The sequence below is a fragment of the Ictidomys tridecemlineatus genome, chromosome 4, assembly GCF_052094955.1.
Source record: "Ictidomys tridecemlineatus isolate mIctTri1 chromosome 4, mIctTri1.hap1, whole genome shotgun sequence".
Lineage (NCBI taxonomy): Eukaryota > Metazoa > Chordata > Mammalia > Rodentia > Sciuridae > Ictidomys > Ictidomys tridecemlineatus.
In genome coordinates this window covers 164,639,243-164,657,903 of record NC_135480.1, presented here as the reverse complement: position 1 = coordinate 164,657,903, position 18,661 = coordinate 164,639,243, and the positions used below count along the sequence as shown (strand labels likewise).

Below are 18,661 nucleotides of genomic sequence, written 5' to 3'. Positions count from 1 at the left end.
TCAACAACCTTTGAAAAATCTGGCATTCAGCATTCAACTTCTATTAGAATTTATTCATAAAATATTTGTTTGGAGCATGTTATTCATTTCATGAGACTTACTATTTTTGCATTGGAAAATTTTATTCAACTCTTTGCCAGTCATCAACCAATATAAATCAAAATAAAGTCTCATTATAGCAATACATTTCAAAGAAAGGAAAAAAAACAGTTTAACAAAACTATTTTTTAGTTTTTTTTTCTTTTTTAAGGAAACAGGAATTTTTCACTTTTTGAATTCTTTTTAGATAAACATGAGAGTAGAGTGTATTATGACATATACATACATGGAATAGAACTTATTCTAATTAGGTTACATTTTTGTTTTGGCCTAAAAAAAATTCTGTGAAATAATAGTTTACCAAATGCCTTAAAACGTTGGTGTCTAATTTTTCATTTATGTATAAATTGCAAATATATGTATGAAAAGGAAGAAAAGAGTTAACTCTGAATTCTGCTCCTTTGGTTCAAAAAGAACTCTAGCTGTCCTCAGCCTTGGCATATCTTTAGTATAACACACTTGTACAAAAGGACTCCTGCTGGGAGCGCAGGTCTGCCTGTCCATGCCACTCTGCAGAGAAAAAGGAGCCATTGACTGATTGGAGGCTGGCAGGGTGCTGGGTACCAGTAGCAATGCGGATACGGCTGGAACATTGGTGACACTGCCTTGCACTCTCTCCATAGCACATTTTGTGATTGCCATTTGTAATCCACATTTAATCCTCTGAAGTGGGTGGCTAATATCATCCTCATTTCACAGGCGAGCAAACAGATATAGGAAGTGGAAGTTGTCATGTTTTAACCTATTTAGCCAGTTATCAGAGTGGTGTTGTCCTCACAAAAGTTAAAATGAAACATAAATGCAAGACTGTGATCACGTATGTGTCCTCTTCCTTACTTTTTCCAGAGAATGCTCTCGGTGACCTTGGGGACAATTTTTTAAACAGCCTTCTTTCATCACATTGACCCATTTATTTTTATCTCCTTTCTCTCATGTGGCACTTGGTGTACTGTCTGAGATTATAAAACATGTTTATTTGAGGATTTGTTTAGGTTTTTTAAAAATGGAGACAGAACATTTGCTGTGGTTCCTTAGCACCAGGTGTAATGCCTGTAATACCTGGCTTCCAGGAAGCATTAAATTAGTATTTACTGAAAGAATCTATGAATCCACTCCAGTGCTTCAGTGTGCATAGCCTGTGCTCTGCATGGCTGGAGGTTCTAAGAAGGTGATGCTGTTAGGATTTGTGACTGTGAAGCCCTGTAAGGCACTTCTTGACCACTGTGAAACTTCAGCTGGGATGTCCTCGTGTAATACAGTTTTTCTTACAGTCCTGGTCCCTGAAATGCTGAGGGAAACTAGCATTAGATAATCCCATTTTACCTGTAAAATTTGTCAGGAAACTCGGATCATTCAGTCCCAGTAAGTACAAAAGTAAGTGATCTGAGAATCAAAGCATAACAACCAGCAAATTTATTTTAATAAGACCAAATGTAGGGCTGTAATGCAAACTATTTGGTAGTCCCATACATACATCCCCCATGAAACCTCTAAAAGAAAACTGGGCCCCTTTTTATGTCTCAGCTTTGGAAATCTTGCACCTAACATTAAGTTTGCTTTGAGAGAAGAGGAGGTAACATAAAGCATATTTATATCCCAGGCCAGCTGAGGGATGCCCTATAGAATCCTATGGGGTAGCATGGTTCAGGTACCTAAGCTTTAGTGGGAGCACTACCTTTTCATACTTCCTGCTACTCAGATGATCTCTCACTGATGCCTTCAAGCTTTGATGACCATCCAGTGGTGTCTCAATTGCATCTGCAAAAGGGTAATTTGTTTGACCTGGGAGAGTTTTATGTTTGTTACCAATCTCTCAAAGTTGGAGGATTTCAAATTTTTATTCCCACTTCTCTTGAAATATCAGAAGATTTGGTCACACCACACCTGCATGTTATTAGGGAAAAACACTGGGCTGGAATTGAGTAGTAGCTGCCCCTTGGGTATACCTGGACGTTCCAAATTGCCCCAGTCCTCTTCATTCTCTAGTAGTGCCCATCTTGCTTCCCTCCAACATTGTTCATTTCCTACAAAATTGAGGCAATAACATACAGAGTAGGCTTAGAAAAACTATACTCTTGGTCATCATCCCATACTTTTACACTCTACTCCTCAAAATACTGCGACTTCCTTTGGGTTTCTATTTTTTATAGAAGTGCCCAAGTCTCACTAAGGTAGCCACATTGATCTGAAGCTCTCTGGAAAGGCTCAAAGAGCTGATTTGGGGGATTGGCCTGTTTCTCTACTATTTCTGCTGCAATGGGAATATTCGATTCAGTGTCTGTGAGATCAAAGAATATAGACTGTTGCCTTCTCCTCCTTCCTGAGCTTTTCTGCATCAGGAGGAGGCTCAGTGGAAACTCAGTGGACACTTAACATGCTGTGCTGATAACTAGCACCAGCACCAGCTATCAGGTCTGTACAGCGGGGTAAGCACATTGACAGTCCTCTTTCTGCCCTCCCACTCCTTTTGATATTCAACAGTCTTCTCCTTTTGCGGTCCATTTTAGTTGGCTTTTATGTGACCCACTAGATAGAAACCTTAATGTCAATGCTATTAAATCAGTACCTACAAAAGAAATCTGGAAATGCTAAGCCCTTGGCAGGAAGTATGTTCCATACTGATAAAAGTTACAGTGAGCTAAGAACAAAAGTGACTTCAGCAAGGTGGAGAAATGAGGGTACAGCTCCTCTGGCTACTTAGGATTTTGCAAGGAGTCTCAAGAATTAATTTTCCTTGTTAAGTGTATTTGTAACTATTTTTATAAGGTAGTTTCCTTTTAAAAATTGTTCAGCATTTGAAAGGGATGTAAACGTTCCTTTGCAAGGGTAGGCCTTTAAGAATCTGGACTCCTAGTCCTGTGTGTGTGTGTGTGTGTGTGTGTGTGTGTGTGTGTATGCTGGTGCAGAAGAGTGGGAATTTTAACTGCTGACCTCTAGCTACATGTGTTTGAGATGCCATAGAGTTCACGATGTGGATAAAACTTGCTAACTTCCCATGAGCTTTGGGGAGATGATTGTGTTGGCTATGCTCCGGTCAAACCCGAGTCCTCCACAGATATAGTAGTCTCAGAAAACTTTTACATTCTGAAAATGTGTTTTGTTATGTGTGAGAAAACTATTAATTTGAATATATGATTCTCCTTTTTACCCAACTGTCTCCTGCTTATGCTTTAAAACTCTTTATTCAAGTAGACATTTGTGCTCCCACCTCCCTGCTTATCTGGGCAAGATGTGCCTTCTCTTTGCCCACAATGTTATCTGTAATCCTCTACTACACTCTCTGTGATCAGCATCCTGTCTCTGCCAGATTTCAGGCAGTATCTCCTTGAAAGAAATGTTCATTTCATCTTTTCATCCTCAGTGCCTAGCACATAAAGGAGCTCAGTATAAGATGACCAACCAAATGAAAGAACGAGTGAATAATTGGATGAATAAAGAGATGAATAAATGCATTTATAATGATTACTGAGTTAGCATCATTTCTGGGTTTTATGTATTATTAAGTAAACTGAATCTCCTGTGATTACCTGTCATTTTGCTTTCCTTTTATGGATTTGCATATACTGACTTTAGGTTCTAGTACATTTAGATTTAATTTACTTTAAAATAAATATGAAACATTTTTTTTTCAAATTGCTAATTGAAGTGTTCTAGGACAACTGTGCATTTTTGAAAGAAGGAACATGGTTCCAAAGAAACTAAGGGGAAAATGGAGACATTTACTAAGAGATTAACCCGTGTTTGACTACCACAGCACTGAGGAAGCTCATGAAAGTTGTTTTTCCTACTGCAAGAAGAGGCATGGAGATTTGCCAACTTCTGCATGGATCCGGATGTCAACATAGGAGGGCACCAAAGGACAGTGGAGGCAGAACCCTTGAGTTTAATTCTACCCGCTGGACTTCCTTTTTTCTGTATCATTTAAATTCCAATGTGAATGCCTTTGGTGTGCACTTGCCAGAGCCACATCTGTGTGTTATCTGCCTAGCCCCTGGGGAGATTTACTCCATTCTCATTGACACTCTATTTCATGTTTTACTGTCCATACCCACCTCTACCACAGGAGCTTACAGATACACCCAAGGTCACAGAAAGCAAGCCTCTCGTCTTTCAATTCACTACCACCCCATCATTTTTATAGGTACCTCAGTGATTCCCATCTCTAGTAACAACAACAAAGTCATTTTTTAAAAAAACATGATTTAAAATGAGAGCTTTTCAGTGAAAAAGTCTCAAAAAGCAAAAAGACCTTTACCGTAAGGCAAACATTTATTGAACAGAAACTTTAAAGAAACCATGTTGCTTTTGTTGACAGCCTCGTGCATCAGAGCTTTTGTTTTCTGTGTTATTCTAAGAGCCAGGCAGCCGCAACCCAAGCCTTCAATGTGTTCAGCACAGGAGCCCTGGCTCTGGGGGCCCTATGGATAAAATGATTTCAAAACCCACCACACCTCCAAAAATACTCCAGAAGGTAAAAACCGTCTTAGAAGTTTGCCTTTAGCTTTTAGCACAAAGAGGATACAAAGAAAGTCTAAGGTAGCGGTGACTCTTCTTTAAACTTGTGCTGTCTATCAACAGGGAACCTAAACTCAATAGCATTGACATTACTAGATAAAATGTAGGCTCTAAAAATAAAATAATACAGAATTATTTCTGTTTAGAAAATATTACGGTGTAGAGTATGTGGACTGAAGAATTATTTAAGCTAATGGAAAAACCACATAATCTGTTATGAAAATGTTGAATTATGGGTTTGCAAGGAATAGTAAGAGGTCATTCATTCAAAGATCATGTAGTTCTTCCTCCTGCTGTTTAATAATCCTTAATTATCCCAGACAGCAAAGGAACAATGGAGGTCATGATTCCCCCAAAAAAGTTACTACTGCTTAAAAAAAAAAAACCTAGATATTTTCTGTATATAGAAAGTGTATTTATCTTCAGTAACGATGGAGAATAAGCTTAATATCTTTTATTGTATAAAAGCCCTTTACATCCTTAGAAGATTTATCATAAATATTTTCTTTGCTGCCACTTTTCAGGGCTAAGTAAAATTATTTTTTAACCTTGTAGGTTAATTTTTCACCATACTCTACCTCTGACATTCACATTAAATGAAAATTAGGATAGACTCCAGATTTTTTTTAAAAGAAAATTAACTCTATCTCCATTGAACCTTCTTCTGCTTTGATAAGCTCTCCATATTAGTCATTTTGAAGATCAGTCCTCTGAATCAAATTTTTTGATATCTGCTCTGTAATATGTCATTTTGATAAATTATGTTTTCAAGTCCCTGTTGGGAAAGGACTTTAAAGATCCATCTAGCTCAAGGTGTTATTTTGTTTTCTGCTGGTGAATGTCAGAGAAACACAAAATCTTGAACATTACACGAACTCAGGGTTTATGTGTGTTTGCAGAAGGTCTACAACTTTTGTCAAATTCTCAAAAGTGTTGGCGACCCCTAAAAATTTTTAAAAAACCGTAAACAGTATATGGCATCTGTCATGTTGAGTGCATGTACAATTTGCCTGAAATCTGCACGTTAACAGTGTTTGGATTTCCAGTCTCAGTATGGTGTCTATACACAGGTAGCCAAAACCAGTTCCTGCCAAGAACAGATTAATAGAAGGGGCCTGGTGGAATCTTTCATGGTACTGTCATTTGAACTGTCCTAGACATCATGATCATCATCCTAAAATATAAAAATATCCACCTGGGTAGTAGTATTTCAATGTCCATAAGAGTGGTGGGGCAGAAGTAGGAAGTACAAGGAAAGAAGGAGTATTTCTTCAGTGTCACGGGTCTTTAGATTTAAAAGATATATTTTATATATTTTTAGAACCCCCAAAATATATAATCAAATCAAGTGCTGAAGCCATCTGAGTGCCAGTGACAGACTATTTTGATTTAAAATATTATAACAATGTGACTCAAAGCTCAGGAACCTGGTTACATGGCCATCTACTTTGCTCAAGTCCCTCAAGTAGGCTGTAAACAGGGCTCAGAATCATCCATCAGGTTTGGCACTAACAATCCAGTAAATGTCCCGGTTGTAATGAAGAGTGGTATTCATTAACTGAATAAGTGGTAATCTCTTTTAACAAAGCAAGGCTTTAAATTAAATATAGAAGTATTTAAGAGAATTACAACTAACAAAATGCTACTGTGTTAAAAAGGAATCTTTTTATTTGACATTTAAAGTTTTTGTAATGCTTAAGAGAATTTCATCTATTAAACAGATTAGTCTCATAATTCTAATATAAATGCATAATTAATTGATTTAGACTTGTGGCTTTAGGTTGAAATATTACTAAATTGATCTATAGTTTTGGAATATTTAAAAGAATTTGATTCACTGTATTTATAAATTTAATTCGTTTGATTTAAGAGATTAATTACTCAGGAAGGTTTTAAGTCAAACAATTGAAGTACTTAAAGGAAATCAAATATATTAAATTTACAAATGAATTTTAAAATATTTGAAGAGATTTAATTAAGTGTTTGTAAATGGAACTAAATATTTCTCTAAGTACCCTTGAAAGCAATTGCTAAAATTTACTAGATTATAAACAATTAAACTTGTAAGGTAAAAATGAGATGCTTAAGGAAAATCTAGGCTTTTAAATTTGTCACTTGAAAAAAATCAATTTTTAATATATAAAACCAAAGTATGATCAGACTGATGTTTTCTGAGCACAAAGGTCACCCCAAGGACTCCAAAATCTTCATACGTAATACATACTTTTTGTTTTACATATAGGATCTTTCTTTACTTCCAGAGAAGTATGCACATTCCCCTTTTTCATTTTCTAGAATCCTGCTGTACCCTGGCTGGTACTAGCTTTCCTTTTTCCATTTTTAATAGACACATTTTTTTTTGCTATGAAAAGATCATTATATGAAAGATAAAAGGAAAAAATCCATGCAAGTGTGATATTTGGGGAACAATAAAAAGTGGTGGGGATTTTGGCAACCTAAATAATGCATGCTGTTTAGCTGATTGTTACTAGGTGGTTGTCCCAGTGTGTGTGAAAGTTTCTGATTTTAATCCCCTAGAAGTCAGAGTTTAATGTGAAATCTTTCAGATGAAAAATATTAGTCCCGATTTTTTTAAAAAAATCTAAGGGTCATGTGTGTGCCAAATCTATATTTGAGACTGAATTAACCTTCAGGTCATTTATTTTAGAACCCTGGTTTAAGTAAATGCTTTCAATATTGATAAAATCTGGATGTCACCTGTCCCTTTATCAACCTTGCCTGAGGGAAACGTAGAACTCAGTGACTTTCTCAGTTCCCCTAGAATCACCCCATGCCACATCATTAGTGGATAATGTAGTTCTTACTGATTATTTTGGAGAATAGAGGAATAACAATTTTATTATAGGTACATATGCTTATCTACTGTTAAAAAACAATAAGAAAAACTGTATTGAAAATCTCCTATTTGGGGCTGGGGTTGTGGCTCAGTGATAGAGTACCTGCCTAGCACATGCAAGGTACTGGTTTTGATCCTCAGCACCACATAAAAATCAATACATAAAGTAAAGGTATTGTGTCCAACTACAACTAAAAAATATATATATTAAAAAAAGACTATGAAGTACTGCTCTAGTGTTTTCTACACAACTGCTTTTCTGGTATGGAAGCAGTATGGGGAAAGGTGGTGGTGGTCTCTTCTCCCAGCACAACCTCCACACCATTCCCTCTCTAGGCCCCTGTCTTCCCTCCCTCTCTTGGAACATACCACATTCTGCTCCCTTTGCTGCGTAGCACAATCCCACCTGGTTTCACACCCCAGCATTCTGGGCACTGGATTGGTAGTACTGGTGTTGCTGAGGGTATGAAAGTAACTTTTAGGGGGATTAAAATCAGCAACAAATGTCAACATCTACATGTTGGACAGCCTGTTTTCGAGTTCTCTGAAGTCCACTGGAAGTGCTGCCTCTGTGTCCTTTTTGACCTTCTTTCTTGTAGCAGTTAGCAGCAGCTAATGCTGCCCTGCCTGTCCTCCCCAGGCCTTTGCCATTTCAGGGCATACAGGCCTGACTTCCCATGCCAGATCCTTCTGCTTCTCCCTAAGCACTTTGGCTGCTGGAGCCTGCCAGGCCGGCCCTCAGCCCCCATACAGGCCATGGCAGTTTGGCAGTGCTGGGCAGCTAAGCCTTTTCCACCCCCAACAGCCTGCAGTGAGAGCTGGAGTGTGACTGTACCAGCCCCGTCTTCTCTCAGGTGAGGCCAGGTTTGAGGTTTGTTTTCTACGCAGCTTCACAGAATTCCTGGAGATTCAAGCTCCACTTGCCCATCTTGGTGCTTTATTGATAACAAGTCTTTTATTAGCTTTCCTCCCTTTCCCTTCTCTCATGTCTTTATTGGAGTGGCCCCCAGATGCCTCCCACCTGCATTCTAACATCCACCTCTAGATCTATGTCTTGGGGGAACCTAAACTGTGAAACATTTTTCAAACCAAATTCCATTTGAATGAAATTAATTAGGCATGGAATTTAGTTAGCCCTTAGGAAATGCTTGCTTCCCCTTAAGATTACTATGTGACTCTACTGAACCAGGACTCGGGCCTGGCGCTTCCCTTACTTGGGGGAAAAAATGTGCTTTGTCAGTAGGCTGGCCTTTGTCATGGTTGCCTGGGTATTACACAAGGGCATCCTTCCTAGAGATTTTTGATTCAACCATTAGAATTTGAAGAAGCCAGGCTGAACCCTAACTGCTTTCTGAGAAAGCCAGATCTTAGGTATGCCGTCCCAACTTAAGATGGAAAATAAAGATGATGTGGTTGAAGAGAGAACCCTCCCTTTACTCTTTAAGCCATTTTCCAGTTATCTTCCTGCAGTCCAAGACTTGGCTATGCTAATGGTTTCTACTCAACTCTGTTTGGAGACCACGTGTACTCTTGGCCCTAATGGATGCATACAAAGCAGCTCATTATTCCTCCACTAAAGGTTTTCTGCGTGCCTATAAATCACCTTATTTGGTGACTCACCTGCCCCCAGGAACTTTGCTTCGGGGAAGACATTTACAGTTTCTAACCACTGACCAGGAGTGGCTTACTCATGCCATCTATTTGTGCTGACATAGGCTGTCTGATGCAAACATAATAAAGTATTTATAAGCCTTCCCTTTGCCTCAAAAATAGAACCCATCTCTCCATTTAGGGAAGGTATTAGAGCTTTAAATGCCTCCAAAATGAATCTGCTCACTTCTGGGTTCTAATTGTTTCTCTCTCTTCCTTTGAGGGTGACTCTGGGATGCTCTGCTTTTCTTAGCCATCTGTCCTTTTGCATTTGCTCTCGCCTCATCTCCCTGTCTCACTTTTCCCTTCAGCCTTGTTTACAGTTCTTTTTCTGGAGGGGTGGTTGCGGAGTTGACTTCCCAGGGAAAAAAAAATTAAATATTCATGAGAAAGATAGTGTGGGCTTGTGGGATCTGGAAGAAGGCAAACTGAATATATAGTAAATGAAAAAATTTAAACATGTTAATTTTAATACTTTAACAAGCACTGGCATGTCTGTAGCCTCTCACAAGATGTAGTCTTCTTCAAGCTGGATAGCCTGTGTTATAGTTATTTTAGTCATGCACGATTTTTCCCCTCTGTCATTAAATTAGAATATGATTGCCTCCCACAGACAAAATAGCACCTTTGGGTACTAAGTAATATAATTTATTTCATAAATAGGATCAAAACACCTTTATTAGATGCTAGTGACTAGGGGAAAAACAGCATTTTATTAATATTTTAGTATTGACTCTATTTTATTACATTTAATCAGAATGGGATTTTGACAGCAACCCAAAGATGTGCTCTCAACTTTTATCCATGCGTCAGCTACATTGCGAGAAAAAATGCTTGTTTTTGTTTTCTTTTAACCTAGAAACCAAACCATTTGCAACGGATTCTTTTGAAAGCCACAAGGGCAATGTGTTTAGTTGGCCTGAAATTTGGGTTCCTAGTGGTTTCTTTCTCTTGATCAGTTAAAAAGAAGAGGCCTGTGATGATCCAGTGTATAGAGTCGAGGGTGAAAATTCCTGAGGATACCAACTTTCTTCTTTCCTCCCCCCTCCTCCTCCTCCTCCTCCTTCTCCTCCTCTTTTTTTTTTTCTTTCTATTTTTAACAAATATCTACTTCTTGGGGATACAGCACTCAATGAAACCAAATCCCTTCCCTTGTGGATTTGGAGACAGACAAGAAGAATACAGAAATATGTGCTCTGACAGGGGCCGAGTCCTTCATCCAGCACAGGATTTCAGGATGTCTGTTCTGGGCAGGGACCTTGTTATGTACCACCTACAGACTGAGCCCCCGTGGAGCCGGACAGTCACGCTTGGACATTTTGGAATGCTTTTTTTTTTTTCTGGAGATGATAAAAATAGGGCAGTAACTCATTTCTAGTTGAGGCATACAAAAGATTACTGTGAAATGTAGAGGAGACATTAAAGGTCATTTAAAAGCTGGCTCTGCTATTTAACTGACAAGGTGAAGTTGGTCAAGTTATTTGTCATCTTCCTCTTAGTGGGTTCTACTGTAAAACGATGATAACAGTACCTCTCTCCTCAGGTCACTGTAAGGAGTTAATATTTGTCACACACCTTGAAGAGTGCTACTGGCTTGGAGAGAGTCATGCAGATATTATTAGTCTGCTGTCCTGTCTCAGCTTGAGCTGTTCATCCCTGTTGGATTTGTTGGCTAGCTCCTTGAACAACTGTTCTTTGAGCCTTCAACTATTGCTTTCTATCTGCGTCCCTTCTTTGCGTGGAGCTGAAACCTCATGCTCTCACATGACTTCTACTCTGTGATTTTTCCCCTTGGGGAGCATTTCAGAGAAATTCCAGGTTCTTCCACAGGGTGCCCTCCAGACAGTGAAAAGAGCATGCACCATTTGAGAGTACTTTTAACTGGACGAAATATCCCAGCTCCTTAGAAGTGGTTTTCGAGTTAGCTCTAGTCTCATCCCAGATTGTTAGGACCACAAATCAGTTCCTTGTTTATATAGTGTGGCTTGGAGTCTCCCAACCATCTCAGGGACCCTCCTCTGATCCATTCTCTCCATATCAGATGCAGGATAAATTGTCCAGGTATAAATAGCCTCCTGGGTGCTAGTACTAGAAGATACAAGTAGCAAGACAGAGGAGGCCCTGCTGTCATGGAACTCGCATTCCAGTGGTGAAGACAAATGATGGTCAAGTCAAGGATATGAAGGGTTCTGATAATGAAATCTCAGATTGTATGGACAGGAAAGACCTTTGGGGGAGGGGATCCTGAGCTGAAATCTGAAGATTGTAAGGAAACCAACTGTGTGCAAATCTGGAAATTAATGTTCAAAGCCTAAGTAAGAGAAGAGCATGTAAGTACACTAACATGGGAACATGTTAGATCAAATAGCAGAAGGAAAGCCTGCATTGCTTGAGCAAAGTGGACAGGGAGGAGAGTGGTGTAACATAAGATTATAATGTCTCTGCTCCTTATATGGTAGGTGTCCTCCAAACAGCTGTATCATCTTGTCTCTGGAAAATCAAAAGTTTTCAGGGTTGGAAGGAACTTTTTCCAAACTTCCAAGTCTCTTTTCTCAAAACTACCCATGCTCAACCTTTACTCAGACTGTACTTGGGTTATAATACCCCCTGTATGGGAATGTTTTTCAAATTATCCCAGTTGCCATATGTAGCAATTGCAAAAATTTTTTTTTCACCTGGATGGCTTTCTCATAGTGTCCTTTCTCATTTTGTTTCTTAACACATAGTACTTTCTCCACCTGGAATTCCTTCTTCTGTCTTATGAGTTCCTACACTATACTGTGAAACCCAACTTCACCATACCACCACCTCTGAGAGGCCTTCCCTCCCCTTCAGTGGTCCCTCAGTCCAGTCATCAGAGAAGCCAGCACCTGATCACATTTCTAGATTAGCATTTTATCGCTCTTTTGAAACTGCTTTCTTTCTTGTCTCCCCCCATTTCCCTTAAGCCTCTTCATTGTGTACAAAGTTTTTATCCTAAAGGTTAGCAATGTGCTTGAAAGTTACCACTCAGCAGACATTGGCTGTGTGATTGAATATTGAACTTTGACTAGAACATTCCTCCAGGACTTGTCTAGTTCACTGTTACTCTATGGGGGTACTATTGTCATTTTGGATGGTAATGGGTTGTGTGGGGATAGACCCTGCCTTGCATGGTTTAGCATCCATCCCTACCTCCTTGCTAAAATCTCAGTACATTTCTAGACACCCCCTAGGAGGCGGTGGTGGTCCCAGTCAAGAACCACATCTAGTCTGTTCATGGGAAAAATGTGAGTTACTATTATTTGCCAAGCCCAGTGACTGATCCACATATTTGAGTAATACTGGAGCAAGAATTCAGTATTTTCCTAGGTTGTATCCTGGGTCTTCTTTGTAGGACAGTTCTTCCTCATTATATCAAAATATGTCTTTCTGTTCCATATAAACATTGATTCTGCTGTTATTGTCGAGTGCAATATAGAAAATATCCAGTCTTTTATGATAGCCTTTCAACTGCCTGAAGACACTTTCATTACCCTCTGTGTACCTACAATTTTTCCTTTTCAAGTGAAACATAGCTTATTTTTCTGACGATTCCCTGTGACATGAACTTGACTGATCTCTGCTCTCTGTTATGGGGTAGAGATATGTCAGTGTGCATTCACTTTCACTGTCACATTCTAATATTTTTATTTTACTTTCATGTTGGGCATTTTTTCCATTGGTTACAACTGAAGCAAAGGTAAACCTGCAAGGTGTAGGTGCTATGTGTGTTCCAGGGGGTGTATGTGTTTTTAAATGCATCAGGTCACAACAATATGATCATAGAAAAACCACCTTTATGAAATGATGCCTCTTTCTAGGCTTCTGTCAAGTGGCAAGATGTTTAATACCTGTTCTATGTGTAATGCATATGGAGAACACAGAGGGTGAAGAGAAATGTGAAACGCCCTGTGGTCAAGAAGCTAATGAACCTATCAAAGCAGTTTAGAACATGACGATGTTAAAATCAGTGCTGTGTCAGTAAATGTTCAAGAAACTAGCTCTCTGGGATGAGGAGGAATTTGACTTGCAGCATTTGCTGATTTCTCTGGTGTAAATTCTATCATGAATGATAGCCATGTGCCAACATGATATTACTGAACATATGGTTGAAAAAGAATGCTCAGTATTTGTTTTATAGTTTATACTCTAAACACATAATAGATAAGTAGCCTTAGGAACACAGGTAATAGTAAAAAGTCACACAAATTATTACCCTTATTTTTTAAAAAATAAATAATTTATGCAATTTAATTTTTAATAATGACAGTATTTAACAATGACCTTGAAATTCCTGAAAATTTAATAATTGACTTTTGAGGAACTAATAGGAGCTCGCTCCAGCCTAGCACAAAGAAACTCAATTTACAACCAAATATGACAGGGGTGTCAGATAAATGTTCACAGTAAATTGGAAATCCAGAAAATAATCACTACATTATCTATTCAAGTAATGGAGGAAAATTTTCCTGCAGGTGTTGGCAGGACTAATACACAGGATCTGCATTCAGGAAGAGATGGGAGAACACAATGGCTTCATAGTAGAGATGCCATTTAATAGCATTGAATTAGTAACAATAGAACAATAAATATTTCTTGAGTCTTACTCTGTGCCCGACATTATACTAAGCACTTTCTCTGTGTGGTTTTATATAAACATCCTAAAAACACAAGAAATGGGTACTGTCATTAACCTCCCTGAAACCAAGACTTTAATTAAAACAACCCGACTAAAGTTATACAACTAATGAGTCATTTTGCTTCTTGTGCTCCATCTTTTCCAACCTGTCTTCAGATACATTTAGTAAAGGAGATCATACCATGAGCATCCTCTGGCTTTTCAAATTGGGTACACTTATATTCATAATTATAGAATTCCAATCAAAGGGTTTCAAATGTTCTTAGCACTTAAACATTCCCAACCATCTTTCACGGATGGACAAACCAGAGAATGCATTTCCCCATAAATCTATTGGGGAATGGGGAGAAAAGGGAGATAATAACAAGTAAAAAAGAAAATGAAAAGTGGAATTCATTGATCACAGAACTGAAAACTTAAAAGATACTTCTATTTTTCAGGAACATCTAAACTTAAGGGCTCACCAGTACTGTGCCATTTCTCTTCTGTGTTGGCTGTTTGGGGCAGGATTCTCCTTGGTGGAAACAAATATCTGCCTATCATTCGATGCTTACATTCTTGTCACTCTGAGTCAGGCTGTTTCTCCATAATCTGAAAAAAGTCCTAGCCCAAGAGTCCTAGGTCCAATCTCATTGGCATACATTGAGCTACATTTCACTTCTTTTTTTAAACAATTTGTTCATTGTTAGATATTCATTGCAGTAGTGTATATTTTGACATATTTATGCAAACATGGAGTATATCTTATTCTGATTAGGATCCCAGTTTTGTGGTTGTACATGATGTGGAGATTCATTATGGTGTATTCATATATGTACATAGGACAGTTGTGTCAGATTCATTCCACTGTCTTTCTTTTCCTCCTTCCTTCCCTTCATCTCCTTTGTCTAATCCATTGAACTTCTATTCTCCACCTCCACCTCCTGTTGTTGTGTGTTACCATCCACATATCAGAGAGAACATTCAGCCTATAGGTTTCGGAATTGGCTTATTGCATTTAGCATAATAGTCTCCAGATCCATTCATTTATGGGCAAATGTCATAAAGTCATTCTTTTTTATGGCTGAGTAATATTCTGCTGTGCATCTATAACACATTTTCTTTATCCATTCATCTGTTGAAGGGCACCTAAGTTGGTTCCATATTCTAGCTACTGGGAATTTAACTGCTATAAACATTGATGTGACTGCTATAAACAATGATGTATACTGATTTTAACATCTTTGGATATATACTGAGGAGTGGGATAACTGGTTCAAATGGTGGTTTAATTCCTAGTTTTTTTGCGGAACCTCCATATTGCTTTCCAGAGTTGTACCAATTTACAGTCCACTATTAGTGTATGAGTGTACCCTTTTCCCCTAATCTTTACCAACATTTATTGTTACTTGTATTCTTGATTGTTGTTATTCTGACTGGAGTGAGATGAAATCTCAGTATAGTTTTAATTTACATTCCTCTCCTTGCTAGAGATGTTAAACATTTTTTTTTCATGTATTGACCATTTAAATTTCTTCTGTGAAGTGCCTTGCTATTCCTTTGCCCATTTATTGATTGGGTTATTTGTTTTTGTTGTTAAGTGTGTGTGTGTGTGTGTGTGTGTGTATATATGTTATATGTATATTATATATCCATCCTGGAGATTAATGCTCTATCTGAGGTGCCAGCGGCAAAGATTTTCTCCCATTCCTTAGGCTCTCTCTTCACACCCTTGATTGTTTCCTTTCCTGTGAAGAAACTTTTTAGTTTAATACCATCCATTTATTGATTTTTGATTTTGCTTCCTACACTTTACATACCTCATCTCTTAACCATCACTCTGGTTAAGACAATACTTCCCCTACCTCTGATTGAGACTTAGGGACCTACTGTCCTGCCCCGCCAGTCTGCCAGCACAGGAGCTGGTGTAACAAGAACAAGCATGTTCCTAGAAGGGAAATGAAGATGTCAGGGGAAGTCCAGACCATATGTTCAGGAAGCACAACAAGGGACAGAGAAAGAGCCACTCAAAAAGGAGAAGATAGCAGAGTGAACATAGAAATCAAAGAGAGAAAAACTATCATAAAGACTAATGTAGAACATAATAGTTTTATCCAAATCTGTTTTAATTGCAGAACTCCCAGTACACACCTCCCATGTAGGTGGGCAGATTCATGGAATTCACTTATTCAGTCATTTATGAGCAATTACTATTCACTAGGCACTGTGACAGTTCACATTCACATTTTTATTTTGTCTTTATGCGTAATGTATAGTTTGATAAAATGAATATATTTAAACAGTATAATTCAGATTTAACATATGTATAAACCTTTGAAATGATCCCTGTAACTACAAAAAAATTTTCATCATCCCTTAAGTTTTCCTGGTGCCCTTTTATAATCTAATCTTCCCTCCACCCCTTCCCAGGCAACCCTTATGATCTGCTTTCTGGCACTATAAATTAGTGGTTTGCATTTTCTAGAATTTTATATAAATGGAAACATATGGTATGTATTCTTTTTGACATAACTTCTTTCATGTAATGTATGATTTTGAGATTCATTCACATTGCATGTATCCATAGCTCCTTTTTTTTGACTGAGGAGCATTTTATTTAATAGATATGCTGTAATTCATTTTTCTTTCATTTGACATTGATTTGGATATATTTACTTTTGGCTATTAAGAATTGTTTTCCTTAGACATTTCTATAGATGTCTTTATGTAAACATTGTATAGAAGCTTCTGCATAAATATACACATGTGTTCTTCTTCCCTAAATACCTAGTAGAACACCTGAGTCATATGTTAGGTGTATGTTCATTATAACCTGCCAAATCATTTGCCAAAGTGGTTGCACCATTTTGTGTTTTTGGCAGGAATACATGATTCTAGTTCATTTACCCTCTTGACAATACATATAAGGTCAGAATCTTTTTTAAATTTGTCATTCTAATATTTGTAACTTAGTGAAGTTTAACTTGGCCTTCTTCATGATTAATGCTACATTTCTTAACATTATTTATAATCTGGAGATGATGGGATTTTTCTTTTAGGTAAAATATATCTTTGTACACACATACACACACACACACACACACACACACACACACACACACACACACACAAACTAAGGTATTTTGAACTCATAGAAAGTATTTGAGTAGTGGAACAATGATAGTCCAGTCATGCAGCATTTTCCTTGACTGGTTATATCAATGGAAAAATAAAGATATTATTTTGCCCTCTCAAAATGACTTACCATTTAAAACCATTGCTTGAAACCAGTGTAGTTTGGAGAAATGTAATGTTAATAGACCAACAGACTGTAGCGGCCCTGCCTTTTTATTTATGTGACTAAAAATTTGCATATAGAAATTTATTAGTTTTTTTTTCTGTTTTTAGAAGTAGTCAAGGAAAAATCATTCTCAAATGTCTTGAAAAATTCTGGACTCATAGACATAGATAGTTATAGCATAAGGGGAGAAAATTGGCATTAATGTCAAATCATGCAATTATTCTTCCTAGAATTGTTCATGACTCTGCATCAGCAATATTGCTATTATGAAGTTGGAGTAACCACTCATTTACTGTGCTTGACTCAGTTCTGATGCTGTATTTCCCTTTTTCTAATCTTAATTGAATGCTTCTGTTTAAGTCAGTATGTTCTGGGGCAAATACATGCATAAAAACTTTCATTTAAAGGAAGAAGTAGGACTCTTTTTTTCTGATTTCCACTTTTATGGCATACAAGTCAAAGACTTGCTGTTTATAAGGATCTTCCTGGATCTCCTATGAAATTATCACCAGTATTTTATCCTGAAATCTGTCATCTGTCCTTAAAAATCAGTGGTAGTTCTGTTGTAGCTACCTACATTGTGAAAAAGAGGCACTTCTAATACTTACTGAATATTTAGCGTATGGCAAATATAGTGCTTAGGTTTTTTTTTTGTTGTTGTTGTTTTTACTGGTACCCTCTTATTTAATAAGGATAAGCAATTTCAATATCCCACATTTACAGATTTGGAAACTGAGGTTCAACAGATTTAATATTCTGAAGTTCATGTGTATGTTTGGCAGAGTCTTGGTTTAAATCTGGGCCTGTGGATGCTAGAACATGTGATTTTTTTTTTTTTAAGAAAAAGAGTTTTATTAGGAAGAGGAAGAGGAAAATGACTGTGTGGTAACTTGAACAGCTAGGTTGCACAAGAAAGGATCTAGAAATCTGATGTCCTTTAAGACTTGCATAGATGCCTGCACTTATCTGTACCTTGTTCTTTCCTCAGACCTGTGGGCTGGGAGAAAAAAAAAAGACATTTCTAACAACTGATCCTTCTTCCCTTTTCCTTTTACGAAAATTCTGATCATCCCTCAGACAGTTCTTTCTGGAACAAGTTCTCCTCTTCTCCCCCAGCCAGCCTCAGTGGGTTCAACTTTACGGGCTCTGGGACTCGGACAGGAAGTAAGACGTGTGAAATGTTTCTTCATTGGGAGAACGTGATTTTAATCACTGCATTATACTGACTTGACTGAGATCAAAAGTTTACTTATCTCACCAAAAAAGAACGAAGAAGAACAATTTTATAGTCTTGGGGATTTTTTTTTTTTTTTGGTAATTTATGCCTCTAAAAAGCTAGCTTTATGCTTTATAAAAGACAAGGATTTAGCTACAAAAAAAATGTCTAAGTTCTTATGTCATACCTGCCTGTCCAACTGAAGATAAACACAGACTGGATATACTTAAATATTTCTAGAAAGAAACATCAACTGATAGCACGATTAGGCAAACATGAGCCTTAACAAATGTTCTAATACCTTCTTTCCTAAGTTCTGGATACCTATATGTACTTCTCATGAAATACTCCCTACATCTAAGTTTTGAAAACAGCTTTAAATGT

General features: G+C 37.6%; 1 long non-coding RNA gene and 1 other non-coding gene across 2 annotated transcripts in view; one reads left to right on the top strand and one right to left on the bottom strand.

Moving 5' to 3' along the window:
• The window catches only part of LOC120889821 (uncharacterized), a 76,266-nt gene that overhangs the window by 26,110 nt on the left and 31,495 nt on the right, over positions 1-18,661 (top strand). The window lies entirely within an intron of this gene.
• On the bottom strand, positions 18,130-18,256 carry LOC120890141 (small nucleolar RNA SNORD22). Its single transcript, XR_005734390.2, has one exon. It is a non-coding gene; the product is annotated as a small nucleolar RNA SNORD22 (small nucleolar RNA).